Source organism: Hylobates moloch, unplaced genomic scaffold (genome assembly GCF_009828535.3).
Source record: "Hylobates moloch isolate HMO894 unplaced genomic scaffold, HMol_V3 SCAFFOLD_10, whole genome shotgun sequence".
NCBI lineage: Eukaryota > Metazoa > Chordata > Mammalia > Primates > Hylobatidae > Hylobates > Hylobates moloch.
Window position 1 is genome coordinate 39,100,315 of NW_026652285.1, and position 23,519 is coordinate 39,123,833.

A 23,519-nucleotide genomic window follows, 5' to 3' on the forward strand; every position below is an offset into this window, starting at 1 on the left:
TGTGGGGTTGAGGGAGGCGGGAGGGATAGCATTAGGAGATATACCTAATGCTAAATGACGAGTTAATGGGTGCAGCACACCAACATGGCACATGGATACATATGTAACAAACCTGCACGTTGTGCATATGTACCCTAAAACTTAAAGTATAATAAAAATAAAATTAAAAAAATAAATAAAATAATATTTTCGATATGAAAAACGATATGGAATTCAAAGTTGGGTATCCATTCATTTTTGAATGTCAATTCAAATTGTGGATATTCACAAGTATTTAACATGTCCAATGGACCACTGCTGCACTCATCCATAAACTTTTTGTCTGTGGCTGATCTCTGATATTAACCAATAAATTTAACTCTTTGAAATAGTCTTTCACATCCTATTCTGACTGACAAACAGAATCAGTCTTTGGCAGTATCATGAAGTTAGTTCTTATACTACTTTCTGCCTTACCCCTTTGTGTGATTGTATTCCCACTACCTTCCCACCAGTAGTCCTTTCTGTAACCTCCCTATCCCACCAAAGGTGGGTTCAACTTTACACATTCTAGTATGGCAGAGGTGACATTATATTTATATTAAAATACAATCTTCTGACATATCTACATATCAATATGTCTATATGTAGATAGGTAATTATATGTGTGTGTGTGCATAGTAGGTAAACATATATATATATATATCTCTCATATAGGTATATATAGGCAAATATATATATATGTAGTATATGTACCTATCTGTAGCTATATATATACACACACATACATATATAAACATATTCTACTATTTGTGTAGATACATTTAGATAATACATATGTATAGTCATTTGTGATATGTACTTATGTATACTAATATATAAATATACATTATATATGATACATATTTATCACAAGAATGCTTCCCCACAAAAGTATCTGTATTAGTCCATTTTCAAACTGCTATAAAGCATTGCTCAAGACTGTGTAATTTATAAAGAAAAGAAGTTTAATTGACTCACAGTTCACCGTGGCTGCAGAGTCTCAGGAAACTTACCATCATAGCAGAAAGTGAAGGGGAAGCAAGGTACCTTATTCACAAGATGGCAGGAAGGAGAATGAACATAGGAGGAACTACCAAACACTTACAAAATCATCAGATCACATGAGAACTCACTCACTATCATGAGAACAGCATAAGGGAAACCACCCCATGATTCCATTATCTCCACCTAGTCTTTCCCTTGACACATGGGGATTATGGGAATTAAAATTCAAAATGAGATTTGCATGGGGATATAAAGCCTAACCGTATCATTTCACCCCCTGGCTCCCCCCAAAATCTTATGTCCCTTTCACATTTCAAAACAAGTCATGCCTTCTCAACAGTCTCCTAAGGTCTTAATTCATTCCAGCATTAACCCAAAAGTCCAAGTCCAAAGTCTCATCTGAGATAAAGCAAGTCCCTTCTACCTATGAGCCTGTAAAATCAAAAGCAAGTCAGGTATTTGCTAGATACAATGGGAATAAAGGCATTGCATAAATACACCCATTCCAAATGGTAGAAGCTGGCTAAAACAAAGGGTCTACCAGCCCCATGCAAGACTGACATCCAGAGGAATGGTCAAATCATAAAGCTCTGAAATGATCACCTTTGACTCCATGTCTCACTCCCACAGCCTTGGGCAGCTCTACCCCCGTGGCTTTCCAGGACATAGCCCCCCTCCCAGCTGATTTCATGGGTTGATGTTGATTGTCTGTGGCTTTTCCAGGCACAGAGTGCAAGCTGTTGGTAGATCTGCCATTCTGGGGTCTGGGGGATGGTGTCCCTCTTCTCACAGCTGCACTAAGCAATGTCCCAGCAGGGACTCTATGTGGGGCTCTGACCCTGTATTTCCCTTCTGCATTGCCCTAGCAGAGGTTCTCCATGAGGGTTCCACCCCTGCAGCAAACTTCTGCCTGGACATCCAGGCATTTCCATACATCCTTTGAAATCTAGGTGGAGGTTCCCAAACTTAATTCTTGACTTCTGTGCACCCACAGGCCCAACACCACACACCACATGTAAGCCACCCAGGCTTGGCACTTGAACGCTCTGAAGTGATGGCCTGAGCTATAGTTGGTCCCTTTTAGCCAAAGCAGCAAGGCCCTGGGCCTGGCCCACAAAAACATTTTTTCCTCCTAGGCATCTGGGCCTATGATGGGAGGGGCTGCCGTGAAAAACTTCTGACATGCCCTGGTGACATTTTTCCCACTGTCTTGGTGATTAACATTTGGCTCCTCATTACTTATGTACATTTCTGTAACCAGCTTGAGTTTCTCCTCAGAAAATGTGTTTTTATTTTCTATCCCTTTGACAGGCTGCAAATTTTCACAACTTCCTGTCTTCTTCTGAACCCTCCATACAGTTCCAACCTCTGCCTGTTAGCCAGTTCCAATGTTGCTTCCACATTTTGGGGTATTTTTATAGCACCACCCCACTGTCTATGGTATGAGTTCATGTTCATACAGCAATAAAGAAGTGTCCAAGACTGGGTAATTTATAAAGGAAAGAGGTTTCATTGACTCACAGTTTAGCATGGTTGGGGAGGCTTCAGGAAACTTACAATCACTGTGGAAGATATAAGGGGAAGTGAGGCACCTTCTTCATAAGGCTGCACAAAGGAGAAGTGTCTAGTGAGTAGGGGGAGGGCTCCTTATAAAACCATCAGATCTTGTGAGAACTCACTATCATGAGAACAGCATAAGGAAAACTGCCCCCGGATTCAATTATCTCTACTTGGTCTCTTCCTTGACATGTAAGGATTATGAGGATTACAATTCAAGATGAAATTTGGATGGGGACACAAAGCCTAACCATATCAGTGTCTATGTTCTGTTCCCAAGAAACTATGAGTATATTATATGGCAAAAGAGACTTTGAAGATGTGATTAAGGTGAAGGACCTTGAGATGGAGTAAGTATACTTACTATCTGGATGTGTCCAGTGAAGTCATGAGTCTTTAAAAGCAGAGAAGTTGCTTCTAAAGTGCCAATCATCAAACTTTATGAAATAATCGAAAAAGGGGGAATACTTTCAAACTAATTTTACACAGTCAGCATTACCTTGATAGAAAGCTAGACAAGAACACTAGAAGAAAATGAAATTTCAGTTCAATATCCCTGAAGAACATAGATGCAAAAGTCCCTAAGAAAGTACTGGCAAACCACATTTAACAACACATTAAAAGGATATTTACCATGATCAAGTAGGTTTTGTCTCTGGGATGCAATGATGATTCAACACACACAAATGAGTAAATGTGATGCATGATGTTAAATGAATGAAGTTTAAAATCATATGATTATATCAATAGATACAGGAAAAGCATTTTACAAAATTCAATATCCTTTCTTAATAAAAACTCAACAGAAAGACAAGAAATAACAAATGTTAGTGAGGATGTGTAGAAAAAGAACCCTTGCAAATTTGTGATGGAAATGTAAATTGGTACAGCTATTATGGACAACAGTATGCAGGTTCTTCAAAACATTAAAAATAGAACTATATGATTCAGCAATTCTGCTTCTGGCTGTATATCAAAAGGAAATAAAATAAGTATCCTGAATAAATATTCTTCATTCCTATTGCAGCACTATTCACAATAACCAGATATAGAATCAAACTTCATATTTATCAACAGATGAATGGATAAAGAAAATGTGGGCCACTGGCTCATGCCTATATTCCCAGCATTTTGGGATGCTGAGGTGGGAGGATCACTTGAGCTCAGGGATTGGAGACCAGCCTACACAATATAACAAGAACTCATCTCTACTAAAAAACAAAAAATTAGCTGGACGTGGTGACACAAGCCTGTAGTCTCAGCTACTCTGAAGGCACAGGCAGAAGGATGGCTCAAACCTGGGAGGTGGAAGCTACAGTGAGCTATGATTGCCCCACTGCACTTTTTCACAGGCAATAGAGACCCTGCCTTAAAAATAAAAAAGAAGACCGGGCATGGTGGCTCACACCTGTAATCCCAGCACTTTGGGAGGCCGAGGAGGGCAGATCACGAGGTCAGGAGATCAAGACCATCCTGGCTAACATGGTGAAACCCTGTCTCTACTAAAAATACAAAAAATTAGCCGGGCATGGTGGTGCGCACCTGTAGTCCCAGCTACTTGGGAGGCTGAGGCAGGAGAATGGTGTGAACCCAGGAGGGGGAGCTTGCGGTGAGCTGAGATCATGCCATTGCACTCTAGCCTGGGCGAGAGAGCGAGGCTCCATCTCAAAAAAAAATAAATAAGATAAATAAAGAAATGAATAAATAAAAATAAAAAAGAAAATGTGGCATTCATATGCAGACACAGACACACACATATATGCAATGAAATATTTATGAAGAAAGAAATCCTGTTGTATGTAACAACATGAATGTCTCCAGAAGACATTATGCTAAATGAAGGAATCCAGGAACAGAAAGAACAAACTACATGATTCTACTTATATATGAAATCTAAAAAAGATGAGTCTGTAGAAGCAGAGAGTAGAATGGTATTTGCCATGGGATGTGGATGGGGTGTGAAAATTAGAGAGAGATTTCTCAAAAGGTAAAGAAGTTTCAGTTATACAGGATGAGTAAGTTGTGGAGATCTGATGTATGGCATGGTGCCTGTAGTTACTAATACTATATTGTATGCTTGAAATATGCTGAGAGAGTAGATGCTCTCTTTCACATTCAATGCTCTCACATCACACACACACACACACACACACACACACACACACACAAATGTTAACATTGTGAGATGACGGATGTTAATTAGGTTGATTATGGTAATGATTTCACAGGGTATACATATATCAAAACATCACATCATATAACCTAAATATATACAATTTGTTAATTGTATACAATTTGTCAATTATACCTCAATAAAGCTATAAAAAGTATTTTCCCCTTTAAAGATATTTTGACCTTCATCTGGTAATGTATTTGAAGACAAAAGGAATAGAACCTTTCTTCAAAAACACCTTTGATCACATGTGATGGTGTGTGAGTTTACTACTGTTATGTCAGGAAGCTCTACAGTAGTCATAATAGCAGCTACCTAAAATAGTTTTGTTGGCACATTTTCCCCCAAATATTTACTGCGTCTGACTTTGGTAATTAAGGATATGGCATGTTTTTCTTAATATTATTTTTTAATATTAGAATACAATTTAGATTTCAAAGGAAAAAATAAAATGTTAGAGATCTGCCATACAAAAAAGGTTAAAAGTTACTAAAGATGTGGAGAAAGTGATTACTTGACTAACCCATTTTAGAGTTCACCCAAAGAGTTTTACACCTTCTGCCCAATTTCTGCCATTCTATATGTGACTTAGTTTTTTTGTTGTTGTACCAAAATATCTGAGACTGGTTTATTTATAAATGACAGAAATTCATTTCTCACAGTTCTGGAGGATTGGAAGTCTAAGATCAAGGAACTGGCAGTTTCAGTGTCTGTTGAAATCCTGGTCTCTGCTTTCAAGATGAAGCCTTGAATGCTGTGTTCACAGGTAGTGGAAGGAAAAGAGGGGCAGAAGGGCATACCTAGTTTTTTCTAGCCCTTTCATAAGGTAATTAATTCCTTTCAGGGCCCTACCCTCGTGACTTCATCACCTCCCAAACACCGCCACCTTCTAATATTAGTACATTGGGGATTACATTTCAACATAGGAATTTTCATAGACACATTCAGACCATAAAAATATGTGCCCATGATAATTGGAGGAAGTGAAATAAATTGCTTTTCAGTTTTCAAAACACAGAAAAACTTGCTCAAGCATTGATATTACTAATCTGATAAAAATAATTTTCCTGCCTTCATTTACTCTTGTCTATTCATATTTTAAAAGTGTAGGTAAAAATAATTAGCAATAAATGTATTTTGACTTTAAATACTTTAGAAATAGTCTTTTATTTCAAAAGTAAAGCAGGTTTTTTTAAAAAATATTTAAACTATTGGAGAATCATGTCATATAAATAGAAGTTTTTTTCTCTGCCTCTGCCTCTACCTTCCAATGGAGTAACCACTATTAACAGTTTGGTATGTGTCCTTCCAGATCTACTTAAAGGGCATTATAAAAATAATATGTTATTCTGCATTTTGCTATTTTTATTTAATAATACATGATAATATGTCTTTCAATGACAAGTAGATGGATATAAAGCAATCTTCTCATAGGTGCCACATATTTTATGCAGACATATCATGCTTTATTTAGTAATTTTCATATTGAAGGACTTAGAATTTTCCTAGGGTTTTGTGTTCACTAATTTAAGGTATGCCATAAGAAACACTCATATGTGCAAATATTTTAAGATAAATATCTACGAAAAATAATTGGTTGAAAGAATGTGCATCTGACATTTTGACAGACAAAATTGTGCTTCAAAGACTTTTCTAAGTTACATTCCTGTAATCAATGTATGAGATTGTTCATTATCTGATCTCAAAATGAGATAAGACATTATCTGATCTCTGCATTGTGTATATCTATATTTTATTATTTAATCTTACGTGAAGATAGCATTGCATTGTTTTTGTTATTTTTCTCTGATTTAAAAGAAGATTCAATAACTTTTCTAATGTTTATTGGTCATTTGTATTTTTGCTTTCATGAATTGCTTACCTATATACTTCTTTCAACTAGAAGTCTTGGGGAAGTTTGCTTTTTATTATTGATTCATATGAACCGTTTATATATGATTTGACTTATTGTTGAGCTGAAAATTTTCTCCAGCTATCACATATGTTAGAACATTGTTTGAAGTGTGTTTTCACCCACCATATTATTATGAACTGTTTCGATATTTTATAATTATATATTTTGCATCCTTGCTGGAAAGGACATACCCAACCAAAGATTCTAAAATAAGCATTATTTTACTTTCCTCAATTATTTTTATAGTTTTGTTAAAAAAAAAAAAAAACTCTTTAGCTCATTAATCCATATTGGATTTTCAAATATTGTCTTTAGATGGCTGATGCACATGTTCTAGATTTCACAAAAGTAAAAATAATGTTTTAGGTATATGGCCATATCTGATTGTATTGAATTTTGAAATAGCCTTGAAGCTATGTAACTATTTCAAGAACGTTTTTCTGCCCCAAATGTTTTATCAAAATCCACCCAAAAACCCAAGTGAAGAACAAAATATATATCTCCCACTTTTTAAAAGACAGGAATGTACAAATGAACTGAATTAAATAACACAAATTATAAAGTGAATATGCTAAGTAACCATCTAAGTTTTCATAGCTTTTTACACTTGTAAAAAGCAAGGAATAATATAAATGAAATCTGAACTACATCCGTGGTTTGAAGGAAAAGTTACCTGTGAAGCATGCTTCTCTCTAGCTAAAATGATACAGTTTGTTTTAGCTTAAGGAATGTAGAACAAATGATGTGTCATTTTGAAAAAGACCTACCCTACAATAATACTAGATCTTTTAATCTAAGAAGCAGCTCACCAAGATATTGAAAATTTGCACGGACCAAAAATAGCTATTAAACTTCAACAAACCTAGTTCTCAATTTTTCTGTTTTAAAAAGCAGAACCTTCTGCTATTTATGCACATAATAACCTGTATGAATGCATGCAAAGAAGGCCTTCCAGGGGATTTATGTAATGAAATATTTTAGAAAACAGTTTTAGAAAGAGAATTGTTAAGAATTGGAAGAGACTGTAGAGATTGTGTAGAATGCATTCAATCTTAAGTTCAAACTCTTCATTCTTTTTGTTTTGAAAAATAATATCCATTCCAGAAAAGAAATTTATTTTTAATAAAAGATTCATTATTATGAAGAGCCTTACCATGTCAGTGTGTTCTAAAATAAAGTATCTTAAAAATAATTTTAGGGAAAGTGTTAGAATATCCCCAATCAATTCATAGAATGAGAATATAAGAAAGATAGTACTAAGTTTTTTTTATCTTTCTACAGAATGCAATTAAAAAGTGTAATCTGTGAAAACAATATTACTTCAGCAGTTGGTATATGGAAATTCCCACAGCAATTTGATGAGTGTCCAGATTAGATCATAAATTGGAAACATATGCAAAACATTAATTTGTTTTACATTATGATTTCTTAACATGCATGCTGTAATGCAACTGGGATATTTTATTTTCATATCTTCTAAGATTTCTAGGCAGCACCAGTTGTTTGCTGTTTCTGGAACTCCACTTTCTTTGGGGAATGGTTCTTCTGCTCTGTGGTTCTGATGTGGTTACTTGATACATAAGTTGGCCCATAACATTGTTCCACCCCTCTACCCCCACATAGTGATTGCTATAAGGAATTGACCCATGACCAACTAGGATTAGTAAGGGTATTTCAATCAGATTTGACACATGAAAGATGGGGAATTTGGGGTCTCTTTTTCTTTAGAATTGGTTAGCTGTAAGGTGAAAGGCAGGCTGACTGGTGGTCATCTTTCTGATCATGTGAAGAAACTTTTGTCTATTAGCATCAGAGAATAAGAGCAACTGACAAGCTGGACGTGAAAATGTAGAAACAGAGAGTGAAAGTTCTATGGCATACTTTGGAGTCAAGGCAGTTTCAGGCTTAAATTTCTTCATTAGTAGGCAAATGATGTCTACTATTTTGCTCAAGGTAGTTTGAGTTCTATTTTTAGCATTTGTGAAATACATTCTAGCTTCTGTGAGTAGGAAAAAATATAAACTCCTGTATATTCCAATGTGATAAAACCAATATATGAATGAGAATGCCACTGTCAAAACCTCCACATTGTACAATTCCCATTTTTCTTCATGATGACTTCTTTTGATCAGTGACTTTTAGGACTGAATGAAGGTGTCAGTATCAATCAATCTTTCAAATTACTAAGGTTTAATAATTGACTTGCTTTTTAAATCAAGATTTAGTGTTTTTCTTTCTGGTCACCAATGGATCATTGTGTACTTAGTCCTCTTTGAGAAGCATTGCTTTATAAGACAGTTCCTCGCAATCTCAGAATACCAAGACAGATATTTCCCACATTTCCTTCAGATATTTTAAAGACTTTACTGAATGTTTCAATTGATTTCCATGTAAATGTATTCTAATTACTCATTGGAACAAATAAGGAGCTCCTAATAAATGAAATGTAAATATGTTTATATGAAATATGCCAATTAATATTTTGTTTTTTGTAAGAACACTTGTCAGAACAAATTAGTTAATTGTTCAATTTGATAAAAATATTTGAACATTTATATAATCCTCCTATTCTGCTAACTCGTTTTATGACACAATTTTACATAATTGCATGCACAGTACTTGTCATAGTGGTTTTCACTCTAAGGATGATATTGGAAATGTTGACAATAGCTAGTTGTGGAAGCATCAGTAAAGAGTAAATGTTTCGGTATCCTTTCATTCTAGTCTTGCTGAACAATATATCTTCTTTAAGAGTAACAAATTTTACCTCATTTTCCACATGTAGGAAAGTTAATGTCAATTGATTGTACCAAGACAAACAAATTCCCTCAAACAAAATGAGAATTTCCCTCACTCTGTATTATCCTTAAATGACCCACTTGGCATAGTTAAAAAGTGTAAAATAGCTTGTATTGATAGGTCACAGGAATAGTGGTATTATATCTATATTATTTTCCTCACCCTTTATTCTCCAGTAAAGTAATTTAAAGAACTCACTCACCAGCAGGTGAACATCTTTTATTTATTTATTTTTTTCACAGTGATTTTCTGACATTAAAAGTATTATAGTAGCTGTTTTGGATGTGCCCACTGTGAGTCTTGAAATCCTGAAATCAAGGGGCCTCAGATGGCAATAAACTTTAAAAGATGGTCCCTATTTATGTTGTCAAGGTAGCAGACATATCAAAACATCTTCTCAGACCCACTGTTTTAACTGAGAGAAATAGTCACAAAGGGATCCTGAGTTTTTATTCTACAAGTGGTTATTAAAATATAAGCATCCTTGAAACACAATGTGAAAAATGTTTGTTATTTCATGAGATTCTAATGCCATTATAGTGTAATTGATACCTGAGATGGAAGGCACAAAAGGAAAGAATCGACTCTGATAGCATAAGCTACCTGAGAAATGGCAAAGATTGTCCCTAAAGGGCCAGGTGGTGAATATTTTGGATTTGAGGACCACAGGACTTTGTAGCAACTATAGAGCTCTGTTATTGTATCCCAGCTAGCCTATAGACAGTACTAAATGAATGGACGTGGCTGTGTTTCAATAAAACTTTATTTATAAAAACAGGTACTGGGTTGGATTTGGCCACAAGCTGCAGTTTGCACACCTCTGTGCAATCCTGATGGAGACATTCCTGACTCCATTCTGTGTAATGAGAAGACAGCTTGTGAGGAAGAAGAAGCTTAACTTAGGCTAAAAAGCTTGAGATTGTTATTTGCCTTAAAAGCCTTCCCTTGTTACTTGGTATTACAAGGTGAGAACTTGGAGGCCTGACTTCCAGGAACTTACATTTTAGTGAGAGATATACAATAGTTATATAAATAGTTACATTAAAATGAGGAAAATAAAATCTGTCACGAGAGAGAAACAAGAAATGAATAAGAGGAAAAGACAAACTAAGCAGGGAATTAACATTTCAGAGTCTCTCCCCTAACGTGTCAAAGATGGAGGCTATACAGTTTAGTGAAATATGGTCCAGTAGAAATAAAGTGAAACAACAGATGAGAACCCCATATGTGATTTAAAATTTCTAGTAACCACAATGAAAAGAAAAAAGAAACAGATAAAATTAATTTAAATAATATATTTTATTTCAACTGTTGCAGGCCAAATATTATCATCTCAACATGTGATCAATATAAAATTATTGAGGTATTTATTTTCTAATACTAATGAAAAACATTGTGCATTTTATATTTATAGTTTTTCTAAATTTGAACTAGACACATTTCTATTTCTCAATAACTATATATGAGTAGTGATCATACTGTAGAGTACAAGTTTAGTGGCTACGAACTTGGCTTTAGATTTAGGTATTTCTTAGTTTGAATCCCTAATTCCACTACTTATTTAGCATATCCAAGTATCAATTCTCTGGTATATAAAATGCAAATTAAAAAAGTGCTTACCTGCATGTTTGCAAACGTACTTAGCACAGTGTCTTGCACATGTAGAAAGTGCTCAAGTGGCATCTGATATTACTAAAAAGTTAATACCTTTCCTCATTCTCACATATTAGGTCTCTCTATATATACAATTTTGCCCCATTACAATTGTAAATATGACATGTGTGTATATAATTACATACTTGCCAAACTAGATATATTCAAGGATTTTAGAAATGCTTATTTCAAAGAGACATTTTTCTATGCATGCTTACTTCAGATTAATTTACAGCAAACAGTAGTACAATAGCAAATTTCAGATAAAATTATTTGCCTCTAAATACTCTCATTGTTAAATAAAATACTTCCCACCCTTTTTCCTCATTTGGAAACAAGCTAAATGTTAAACCGTAGTGTCTTTTATAATTATCTATTGAAGAAACACATGATTATGATAATACAATGTCATCGTTTCTAATCTTAATTTAAAATAAAGTGACATTTTGACCTGCTTCAGTAGACTTGTCTTTCTAAAAGACAATCCAAATTGAACAAGAGCTCATATGAGCAAAGATTAGGCTTCCCTAAGTCATAAAAACCACAGTCTTTGGACACAGTTAATTTATAAGGTGTTTTTGAATTTGAGGATTATGTGGGCACTTTCTATCTTTATATGCCTTCTTTTGGGGCATTTAGTTTTTTACTATTGCCTAACACTGTAGTGCCTGGGCATGCATTTTGAACTGTAGGACTTTGCACAAACCACAGTGAGTTTGGGTAGCACATTGTTACACGGTCCGTCCTGCCACCTGGAATTAGGGCATATATAGACAGTCATATTGTAAAAGGCCATAGAGAATTTACATGGTTTAATATTCGGAAATGAAAATCTGCAGAAGAAAAACTCAAAGGCTAAAATTCAAGAGAAAGAAAAGATTAAAAGAGTAAAACACTGAAGTAGAGAAAACAGAAGGAACAATGGTTATCAAACCCAAAGCCCTAGTATACATGGGGGAGTCTAAGCAGACCAGTCTCAATTGCATTCAATATTTCAATAAAAATAGACAGCAGAATTCTGCAGCTTTGCTGTTGGAGACATTGCTGGGTTACATCAAAAACACTAAGAACTATGCCAAAGAATAAATTCAAATTAACACTGTCCTGGATTGTCTGATCCAAAATCGCCAGCATATTTGCAGCAAGTAAGGAAATATTGGGTTAATAAAATGAATCTTGTGATGACAATTTTATTCTTAATGTGATTTCCTCTTTCATTTTTCCCAAAAGAGACAGCTCTGAAAGAGAATGCAAGATTTATAATCAGGCACCTCACAAATATGGCAATATAAATTGTATCTTTTAAGAATATTGACATGCTAATGTATATTTCCTCCTTGGTCTGGTGAGTTATTCATATTAATGTGGCTACAATTTAGAATATTCTGCAGACATCAGTCCAGAAACCACTATGATTCCCAACTTTTTTTTTGAAAATTAATTCATGTTTGTCTATTTCTTGATCCATTCAGTCTATAGTCATCCATTCAATTAAAAATATTTATTGAGTGCCTACTGTGTACCAGGGATTATGGCTCAGTACTAGACAGACAAAGATAACAATACTTTCTAAATAATATCTACAAGCAGAAAAATGTCTACATTATTACTGAATGGTTATTTAAAATACAAGTCATTGTTTTTCCTAATTTCGTACAGACTTTTATTGTGAACTTGCTATAGAGGATTAGGATGTTTAAAATCCTTCTACAGATTATCAAAACACATGCATCCTGTATTTTCATTTTAAACACATATTTGTAAAAGCAGAAACTTTGGCTTAATAGTATAAGCCGGAAACCTTCAGTGTCTAGCTGTGTTTTCAAAGGATTTGTTTTCTATTGGACATTTTCTTTATCCAAAATTGTGCTGGACCTAAATTGTATAAGAACAACTGCTTTCTATACTCTATGTGCCAGTCTTTATTTGCATTTATGAAGCAGAAAACTAGATCATACTTTGCCATATTTGGCTTTCAGCTGTTGAGCTCTGAACAGCAAACCTTTTAATCATGCCAGATTATGCGATTGTTTTGTGACACAGATGTACAGTCACTAGGGATTAGGGCTTGTTTTAAATTGTCATTCAGCCTTCTGTATGCAGATACAGCATTGCCTTCAGAAATCTAAATATGGATTTTTCTGAAAATACTAACAAATATGTTAGAAAAGGAAGACTTTTATTTCTCTACACAGCTTCTTAGAATAAAAAAATACATAAACTAAAACATTTATAAGTATGTCTTTACTATATTTCTTTTCTCTGGAAAAATAGAACCTCAACATATTGACACATTTTAAATGCATAGGCAATTTTAAGAATAATCACTCACTTTGATGTATACATAAACTATTAGAAAAAAATTATGTCCCTGCAACTTGATGTATTTATGTATCATGTCAGAAATTTAAGTAAAACATATCATTTTGTGTCTGAAAATATATTAGGCTTTTGATAACTAGGTCTCTATCCACTCATGGTCCTTGTCATTAATAGCCAAATGTATTATTGGCTAAATCAATTTATGTTTTTGTTTTTAGTTAACATTTATTTTGTTTATTTGTTTGTTTGTTTCTATTTGCCAGACTCCTGCCACATGGGGTACATTCCCCTGCACCGACCTCCCCATGACCCCAAGCCAATGAATGACTAATAAAGGAACACAAAACAGCCCATATTCCTTGCCTTAAGACAGACTCTGAGATGCAATATATTCTACACAATTTCAATCAGAGTAAGCCTAGGCTGTAATTTTACCTAGAAATCACAATTTTGCTTGGTTTCTTAGCCTCCTTGTTTTGCTTCCCCACTCCCTTGCTCATTTCTCCAGGGAGCACTTCTTTAATAAATTAGTCAAATCCGTACTTTAGAATCTGTTTCTTGAGAATGCAACCTGAGAAAAATGTTATACCTTTGAAGTTCTTCAGCCTGAGTTTTGTAACATATTTTTCTCTCCCTCACACTTCCAGCTGCTATTTTGGTACTCTCAATCTGCCTTTTTTCACTAGCCTTATATTCTAGATTTTTTCATTTTGCTAGTTTGACTTGCTGGACAGGTAAAGCAAACTTGGTAGATTTTGCATAAAGTTAGAATATGCAGCTATGAGTGAGGACTTGAGGGATTTTTTATAGCTGCTTCTTTCTCAGCAGGAGTTTTATCTTTCAGAATTTTTCTGAGAAATGACTTCCAAATAAATGAGTGCTACATGAGGTGCTAAAGAGTGTGAAATGGTACAATAAAGTACCAAATTATGCAGTATAAAAAGAGAAGAAAGCAAACACCATAATAAGATGCTAATTGTGCCACACACTCTGATTGAGTGACACTGATTACAGAGCAAAACCCATCAAGTCCTATTCACCCTGATATCTCTAGTCCTCCAGTCCCCGCTTCATCAAGCCATTAATGTGAATCAACACATTTTTCAAGGAGAGATCACAGAAGTAAGTCAACTTGGCCAAAGTTTTTATAATTTCAGGATTTGTGGGCACCTGGCTGCCGGTTGGGTTGAGAAATCTTTGTATTCTAGGAATAAGCCTAAATATGGAGAGTTTGATAATGTTGTACACGTTTGGCAATGTTTCTTTGGATGTCTGTCTTTTCACATGCTTCTACAGCAAACCTTGGCTATCTGCGCTATCAGCTCTATGACATCTGCTACAAAGCATGGGTTCAAAACAGTGGGAGAAAATATGAAAATAGGCATTCTCCAAGGTACTGCTAGGTCCGTGTAAATAAATTGGACTTCAAAATGCCTTGCTAGGTGTGTCATGAAGAAAACTTTATGTGATTTTCTTTTCCACAAAACTCAACAGGCTCCAAGGGATCTGTTTACAGAGAAAAAAAACATGGTTTATTTTGGAGCAAAACATATTAATTTTTATTTTTTTCTCAATTTTTTTCTCTTATTTCCATTTTGTTAATCTATGGATTTAGGATCTACTATGTGGAAGGTGTGGCCAAGGTCATGGTATCAAGATATTCTTTCTTTTTAGATACAGAGTGTAAATTAATGGTGAAAACAAGACTTTGAGAAAGAATCTTTAAATTAGTTAAGTGAACAGGCTATTCTAGTGCCTCTATGCACTTCAAAAGGCTGTATTTAGCCACAAACAGCTAGTATGCTAATTACTGCTTGTTATTAAGTTATTAAAAATGCTTCCTTTGAAAACTACTCCAGACAGCTCCTTGTTTTGTAGCTCATTTTGACCTTCTAATTATATTAAATAAAATAAAAATTTCATTTCTCAGGAAACATTTTGCATCACTCAATTTAGTAATTCACACTGGCCTTCACAGGCATATTCTCATGCTTCGGTGGCATCCATGTGACCAAAGAGATGATACTCTCAGATGCTTATTATAATAGTGTTTATGACATTTTCAGTATTATAAACACATTGCTTCTTTTTTCTAGGAAAAGACTATTGTATCTTTAGTGAATGTTGTGGATTCATTGATATAAACATATAACAATGAAACAATACAAACTATAAAGTGTCATGAATGCAATATTGTCATGTTGTAATGGTGGAGTCAAAAATAAGCTCATTCATAGCTGACTTTGTCCTCATTACTGGGGAAACAAACAGAAATCCCTTTAAGCCATTATTTGTGTTATGTGTTTTGAATAAATCTGCTTTGCTGAAATTAATTACCTTTTAACTATAAACTGATTCTTCATTCCATAGTTTTCTTGGAAAATGTACACCAATATCATTCTCACTGAATGATCATCTTTTTTAATAGCAATGGTGGAGTGGAATTGTGGTAGCTCTTTATAATAGAATCTAGTGACACTTTATTATTGCAGAATATTTTGCCATTTTCAAAAGCATTTTGTATTCATTTAATTTATTGTAAATAAATGAGTATGGTATTGGGAAATAAATTTGTTCCAACCCTATACTGGTATGTTTCAATTCACTAAACAGTAAATATCATGTAACACATATGGTTTCTCTTGTTTCCTTGCCTAACAGGAACCTCAGAGCTAATCTTTTGCTTGATTGCTGAAATTATTTTTATTTAATATAGAAAAAGCATTTCTATAAATCACTTAGTCTTGTTTTAATGGTCCAGTTCAATATACATTTTTATAATGAATTAAAGCAAGTGCTTTTTAGACTAATAATTGAGTAAACAATAAACAAATCCATCTAATGATGGCCTGTCAGTTAAAATGGGAAGACATTATTAAAGTCTCTTTACAGAGAAGAAAAGTAGTTAAACAATAGACTTTCTTTATTATCCAAATCTGATTTGCTTCTGAAAACATGGTGGATATTTCATTATTTTAAATATGAAAAAAATAAGCTGTTCCTCATTCATACAAAGATACCAATCAATTTTTCCCAATTTAAACATTTTCAAACACCTATTTTAACAAGCCACCAACAATTTCTACACAGTAGAAACTATTTAAAACAGCAATTACTTAAATACATAATACTTAATGAACTCATTTATGGGTATGTTTTTGTGCAGCTTACAATAATATTGTTCAGTATTACACATAGATTATACTCTAACTGTGCAAGAAAAATGTTCCATAATGTAAATAAACAATGAGGAAATCACTTAGGTAAGATATTCAATTACCTTCAGGATGGAGCAGTTCTATTTCTTGAGAGCCATGGGGAGATGGAGGAGTTGTTGGCGGAGGCCATGGTTTAGGGCCTCATAGACAAATCCCTGGCAGGCCTAGAAAACCAAGGTACTTTTGAGTCTTGCTGCAGAGACTGTTTTCACTTCTTCCAATAAAGACTAAAAACTTATAGTAACTTTAAATAAGCTAGCTTTGCAGTTGCTATATAACTGAAGTAGCAACAACTATTCATAAACCAACATATCTGACAACAAGTTGTTGAAAAACATTTAACTTTTTGACATGCTATCCATGAGCTTTAATGGAAGATCCTACTTATAAAAGAAGTTATAGGGGACTAATTTTGCTCTTGATCCTTTTAGTATGAGGGCTTCAAGATTGCTTCTTTTGTTATACCTCCATCATCTACACAACTGTGAAGAAACAGACCAAAGTAGAATTCCTGAAAGCCTGCATTTTAAAAGAGAGAATGGACATTTCCTGAATGAAGTATAGCATAGCCAGGAATTTAATTATGCATTGCTGGAGGCCACAGGTGGAGCAGCCAAAGACTCCACCATCTGGAAAAGGATGAGGATTGGAGTGGCTTGTATCCACATCACACAGCTGGCCACTGGGCTGCTCACCACCACTGAACTGGCAAGCGGACATGAGCTGTCCTCCCTCCCACCCAGCCTCCCTGCTGTGTTCCTGGCAGGCTCATTTGGCAGGCTTCTGGCCACCTGCTATTTTCCCTGGAGTCTGGAAATCTTCTTCTAAAATAAGCCAGATTATTATTTGGCTATTTTTTTTTTATATGGAGAAAACATTCTTCTTTACCAAAGTAAATACACTCCTTTATTGATATACAATTCCATCTGAGTTCTTTATTTTTCTCAAGTGAGAATACTGGGAGGATATTTTAGTTCTCAGAACAAAAGTATGAATGAGTGTGAGATGTATATAAGAACTTTTGCTTGCATTTCGATGTTGTTAGTATTTGTTTCTGTGGATGTTTACTACCTATTTAGGCTTCTTTTAGATAAGTTTCCTTTGGAATTAAGTGGGATAACTCTCAAAGAAGTTCTGAATTTATTAGTTATCATAGACGTCTATAAGCTACCTACTTATTCATTCATAACCGAGAGACTATTAAAAATACAAAATAGGCTGGGCATGGTGGCTCACACCTGCAATTCCAGCACTTTGGAAGGCAGAGGTGGGTGGATCACATGGGGCCTGGAGATCGAGACCAGCCTAGGCAACATGGTGAAACCCCTTCTCTACTAAAAAAACAAAAATTAGCTGGGCATGGTGCCACACGCCTGTAATCTCAGCTACTCAGGAGGCTGAGGCCAGAGAATCACTTGAACCCAGGAGGCGGAGGTTGCAGTGAGCCGAGATTGTGTCCCTGCACTCCAGCCTGGGCAACAGAATGAGACTCTGTCTCAAAATAAATAAATAAATAAATACATACATACATACATACATACATACATGCATACATACATACATACAAAATAGTTTTATAATTATAAAACCCCAAAAAACTAGTTCATGGAAGCTGTATTTCTATGACTATACAATATCTCATTGCTTAGGCAAAAGTCGTTATGATACGTGGTTTCAAACTTAAAGCTTCTGATAAATAGCTGCATCTCATATCGATGAAAATACTTGACCAAAAGACCTTTGTACTTTTAAAATACTGTTACTAGTGATGCTTTTGATGCCTAGCTTTGTTAAGATACAAGCCATTTGTGGCCTTGACCAATTCTTGGTTTGACTTGCAGAGACCCCCACATGTCCAATTTCATGACTGCATTAAGATCACTAAGCTGTAATCTTTGAGTGACTGTTCCTCTCTGTTAATAGCTCTTTCTTCACTTCGGCACTTCTGATTGCATTTCTGGTTAACAAACTCCATTCCAAGAAGTGCAATTGATTTTGAGGACTTGCAAACTGCCGCAATTGAGGATTCATATTTTTACTTTTCAGCCTTTTTCGCTATTAAGCTGTATGGACCAAAGCTAGTAGATGCCTTACCCCGTGCTTAGAAATTAAATTTGTCCCCAGGCACACCCTTTCATGCCTCGAGGAGGAAATATTACTCATCTTATGTCAACGTCTCTACTGTAAATTCAACCCTGTGAAGAATATCTCTGTATTTTTCTCACAGTTTTATCATTGAATCATTGCTCTCAGTTACTAATTATAAAGAATTGATAGATACCTTTGCATCTTGCCAGTATATATAGACATATTTGTCATTTTTAAAGCATATAAACATGAGACGTATAGCCATGGAGCACAGGGGACCCACACTGGAGCTTGGCTTGTTTACCAGTGTGGGTGCTTGGATAAGACAGGCATGCTCAATCCCCTTTATCAATCCAGCTGTCCTGAAAAGAGCAGAAGTTGCTTTGTTTCAAAGTTATAATTAATGGGTCATTTGAGCTATACTATGAGACTGTACATATATTTATAAAGATAATGATGTGTATTATGTATTCATCAAAGAAAATGCTACAGTTTTATACTAAAGGCATTGATATCATATATTGTTGAGAATAAATAAAATTTTTGCAATGACTTTACAAGCTAGGTCTTAAATGTACTACAAAATACAGTTGGATTCCCTTGTTTATTATCCAGCACTAAAGCCTACAAAGAAAATTTAAAACAATCTATATAGCAATTAGATAAAAGCCATCGTTGGCTGGTTCATGCGTCTATTATAGAATATACTCTACTAAGTATTGATTTTTCTTATGATATCACTAGAGGAAAAAGTCAATATATTTGTTAAGAAGCATCCAACTGAAACACTAGCCTAAGATTTGGTAAAAAGTGAACATTTATTTTATTTACAGTTATAAAAAAAGAAACAACTTTCAAAATCAGGTCAAATATGTTTAGAGTCAGTTTTATTGAATAGACTAAGTCACTTGATTGTGATAACTGGAACCCTGTGGCCAAGAAAATTTCTGGCAAATCCTCTTCTACTGTGCAGAAACTCTACCTCAGTATTTTAATATGCACCTCTGTATCATATATTAGGTATGAAAAAAGGAAAATGGCAAATTTCAGTGTTCAAAAAATTAGTTGTAATATCCTTCCCTCTCAAGTATATGCAATCGTTAGGACCTTACCAAAAGTTACAGTAAAAAGTTCCGTTAACCTTTCTGTTTCTTTGTGATGTGTATTCAATGCAGAATTTTAGTTTTACATGTATTCACAGTGTGCATTTGTGCAAAATGATACACAAAAAGATAAACAAATTCCCTGTTTTTAAAAAAGCAATGTGTTTTACCTTTATGCAAAAGTATCCCATTTTAGCTAGTATCTTTATGTTTAATTGGTCAAATATCTACTTGTCATCATCAGCTATTATTATCTGGTTGCCAGAATTTGTACAAACATGAAAACAGATGCACAGGCAATGTGACAATACAACTCTAAGGTTTCCCCCGCTGTGATCCTACTTTCCTAGTTTCTGCCTCAGTCTTTGGGCCATTGTAATATAGTTTATAGGTGAAATTGTGGTAGTAAATCATATATATTTTTCTATTACATTAACTATTACTTGTTTCTATGAAGAAAAATCCTGTTCATTTTATGTATTATAACCACAAGTAATTTTTGTACACTCACTATTGGTGTAATACTATAACTGCTACAGACATTATCAAGTATAAGACTATAGACTAAAACTCATTCTTTAAACCCTGAGAAATTAGTTGTATTTTGAAAACTAGTAGAATTACCAGGCTGCAAAGGGCATCTTTGTGTCAGAAACACTTACAATGATTGAAGGGAGGTATCATCTTAATAAAGTCATTTGTTTAGAAAACCTATCCAGATAATGCAGAGATGGAATGAGTGAAAGATGGATACTAGATGGAAAAAGTTGAGCTCAACATACACTAAACAAACAAACAAACAAACAAATGAAACTACATTTAAGATGATATTATGTATTTCTGTCTCACAATTCCCACATCTAATATTGGGTGGCATCCACTTAACTTCCCATGATTATATGCCATTTGTATATCATTGAAAGGGGCTTTTTCTCACCTATTTTAAGTGATAGGTATGAAGCCTGAGCTCAAGAGGATTGCTGATGGATAACAGTGGAGTAATTGATTTCCTAGAGCCAATATTGACTGTTTATGCTCATGAATATGCATTCTGATCATGATGGAGTTAAGCAGATTGTCAGGTAATGACTGTGAATTTACTCATAAAATTACTTAATAGGGCCTCTTCAAATGAAATCTTACGTTTTAAAGAAAATAACTGGTTCAAACATCATTTCAAATTTATAAACCACATCTCCAGTGCCATTTCACACATGAAAAATCAGTAATAGAACAGTCTTGGGGATTATTCTTTCATACAGATTTTAACTTGGAATCTATTTCTTGGACAGTTTTTGAAATAGGATATAAAACTATCTTTCTAGAATAGTTGAGATGGAGCTCTGATGGACTAGATAATCCATATGTTTTCCACGCTAAACTTTTCATATTGCGATCTCTCTTCTAAAGCTTTTTAGGAAACTCATTAACTTAAGCCTTGGCTGCTGTAATTACACAATTGTGAAATAGAGCGCCTTATATACACTGTTCTATATATTGTAAACAAGACTTCACTTTAGCAAACAACTAAGAATGTGTAGCTATTACTTTAAAATGCCAGTTCCAGAAGAAGGCAAGTGCAAGCGCAAATGAAAAGTACAACTAGGCATCCCCTTAGTACAGATTTACTGTAAAGTGTATTTGCAAGCAGTTTGACTTAGTGGAGGATTAAAGCAAGACAGAATCACTAAACCACATGTGAAGATTTGAAGGCAGTGAACCACGTTGATAATTTTGAAGGCAATGAACCATGAACCATGATAATTTTGGCAAAATAAAATCTAAGCTGTATACTTTAGAAAATTACGTTAAATATGAGTTGGCTACTTATAAATAGCTGATTACTTAGCAAAGAACACAGAAGAAAAAGTGCTTTCCTATGTGGAGAGAACCTTAAATGTCTTTTCAATATGTGCTCCTCTTAAATAATATGTAGTTTAGACTATGAAATTGATTTTGCTCTTTTATAACACCTGCGAACGCCATTTCACTTCTAACTATAGGTATCATCACTGTAATATTATAACACGGGTACTTTTGTGTTTTTTTATTTTGAAAAATCCAGCATGTTGGTTTTATTACCTATTTTTTTTAATAGTGAAAGTAAGGAGTTCATTGTTAACAGAAGCCATGCTAATTGACATTTAAATAGGATATCCATGATGATTCATATTCTCCTACAATTTAAGCTGCTTCCTAGAAATTTGACAGCTATGACAGCAGCTGGTTAACTTTTTCATTTAACTAAAAACTGGTGTAATGTTCTTTGGAATTAAATATGTCAATGTTGGGAATTCAAGTTGCAGCACCTGGAAGTGAAAGCATGTTGCAGTGGTTCACCCCTGCCTTTGTTATCAGAGAGAAGTGGTTTTAAATCTTAACCCCAATACTTTATGGTGAAATGATCTTGAGCAAGTTTATTTTAATTTTTGACTAAAATACATACATTTTCTTTGGGGCCTGGCTTGCAGAGAAGTTTTAAATATGTTAGGAGTATTTTATGAAACCTAATAGCAATAGTCAGACCTTTTATGGGGAACTTAAAAGACACGGGACTACTGTGGTACATCTGTTTCATTCTTCTTTCTACAGACCAATTTACTCTATTTTACAAAACATATGGAAGGCAGGAAAAGATCACTGGAAGTGAATAAGAGGGGGTGATTAACAGTTCATCATGACCTGGGAAAGAACATCAAAAATTATCTACTACACATAACTAAAGTATCCTCATTTAGCAAATAGGGATAATAGTATCCTCCCTTTCAGGCTGCTGTGAGGATTAGTAATTATGTGTATGGAATATTTCTGATTAGTAATTATGTGTATGGAACATTTCAGAGCCAGCAAATATTAGGTGCTTAATGAATGATAGCTTTATTATCATTCTTATTTTTTTGCTAGGAAATATAAGAGCATCTAATCATTGCACAATATAGCCTTGGAATCAACTGACTTCTTGATTTGCTGAAGTCTAATAGGAGAAACAGAGTTCACACCTAAAGCAGGAAATGTAATTAGTATTTGTTAATATAATGCATCCCCATTCCTCTAAGTGAGCCAAATTCCACACAATATGGCTGAGAAGATAATGTAAGTGGAAGATACAGTTTTCATTGTAATGGAGCATAGTTCCATTGGCTCAAATGGCATGTTACACATGGCAGAGAGCCAATAGATGGGATTGGGGACAATGAAAGAGGGCTACAGAAGATATCTGCTTTGTTACTGTTTTTATTTTGAAATCCAATATTCCTTCATCTTTTTGGAAACTGTACCCTATTGAAAAAAAAAAAAAAAAAAAAAAAAAAACAAGCTATTTTTCTCAGTCTTTTTACCATGTGCATGTGAAGATGTGTTTTCCCCATATCCTTACTCCAAGGTTTGGTCTGTGACTCAGGCCTGACTAAAAATAACACCCATACCTTTGGCCACAGGGATTGATTGGTTCAACCATGGACATGTGATCTAATTGGAGCCAGTAAGGCTCAATAAGACTATGTAGATGCCAGCTGTGCTTCAACATGAGAAAATATAGCTCTGAACTTGTTAGCAGTCATCTCGCTACCACACAAATCTTGAAAACAAACTCAGTACAGAAGACAGAGAGCCAAAAACTGGGGATAACTTGAATCCTGATGACATTACTTGAGTCTCTGAATCAA

At 34.5% G+C, this 23,519-nt stretch overlaps 1 protein-coding gene across 3 annotated transcripts in view; it reads left to right on the forward strand.

Annotated features, from left to right (window-relative positions):
- Positions 1-23,519, forward strand: part of LINGO2 (leucine rich repeat and Ig domain containing 2) — a 1,340,276-nt gene that overhangs the window by 616,532 nt on the left and 700,225 nt on the right. The window lies entirely within an intron of this gene.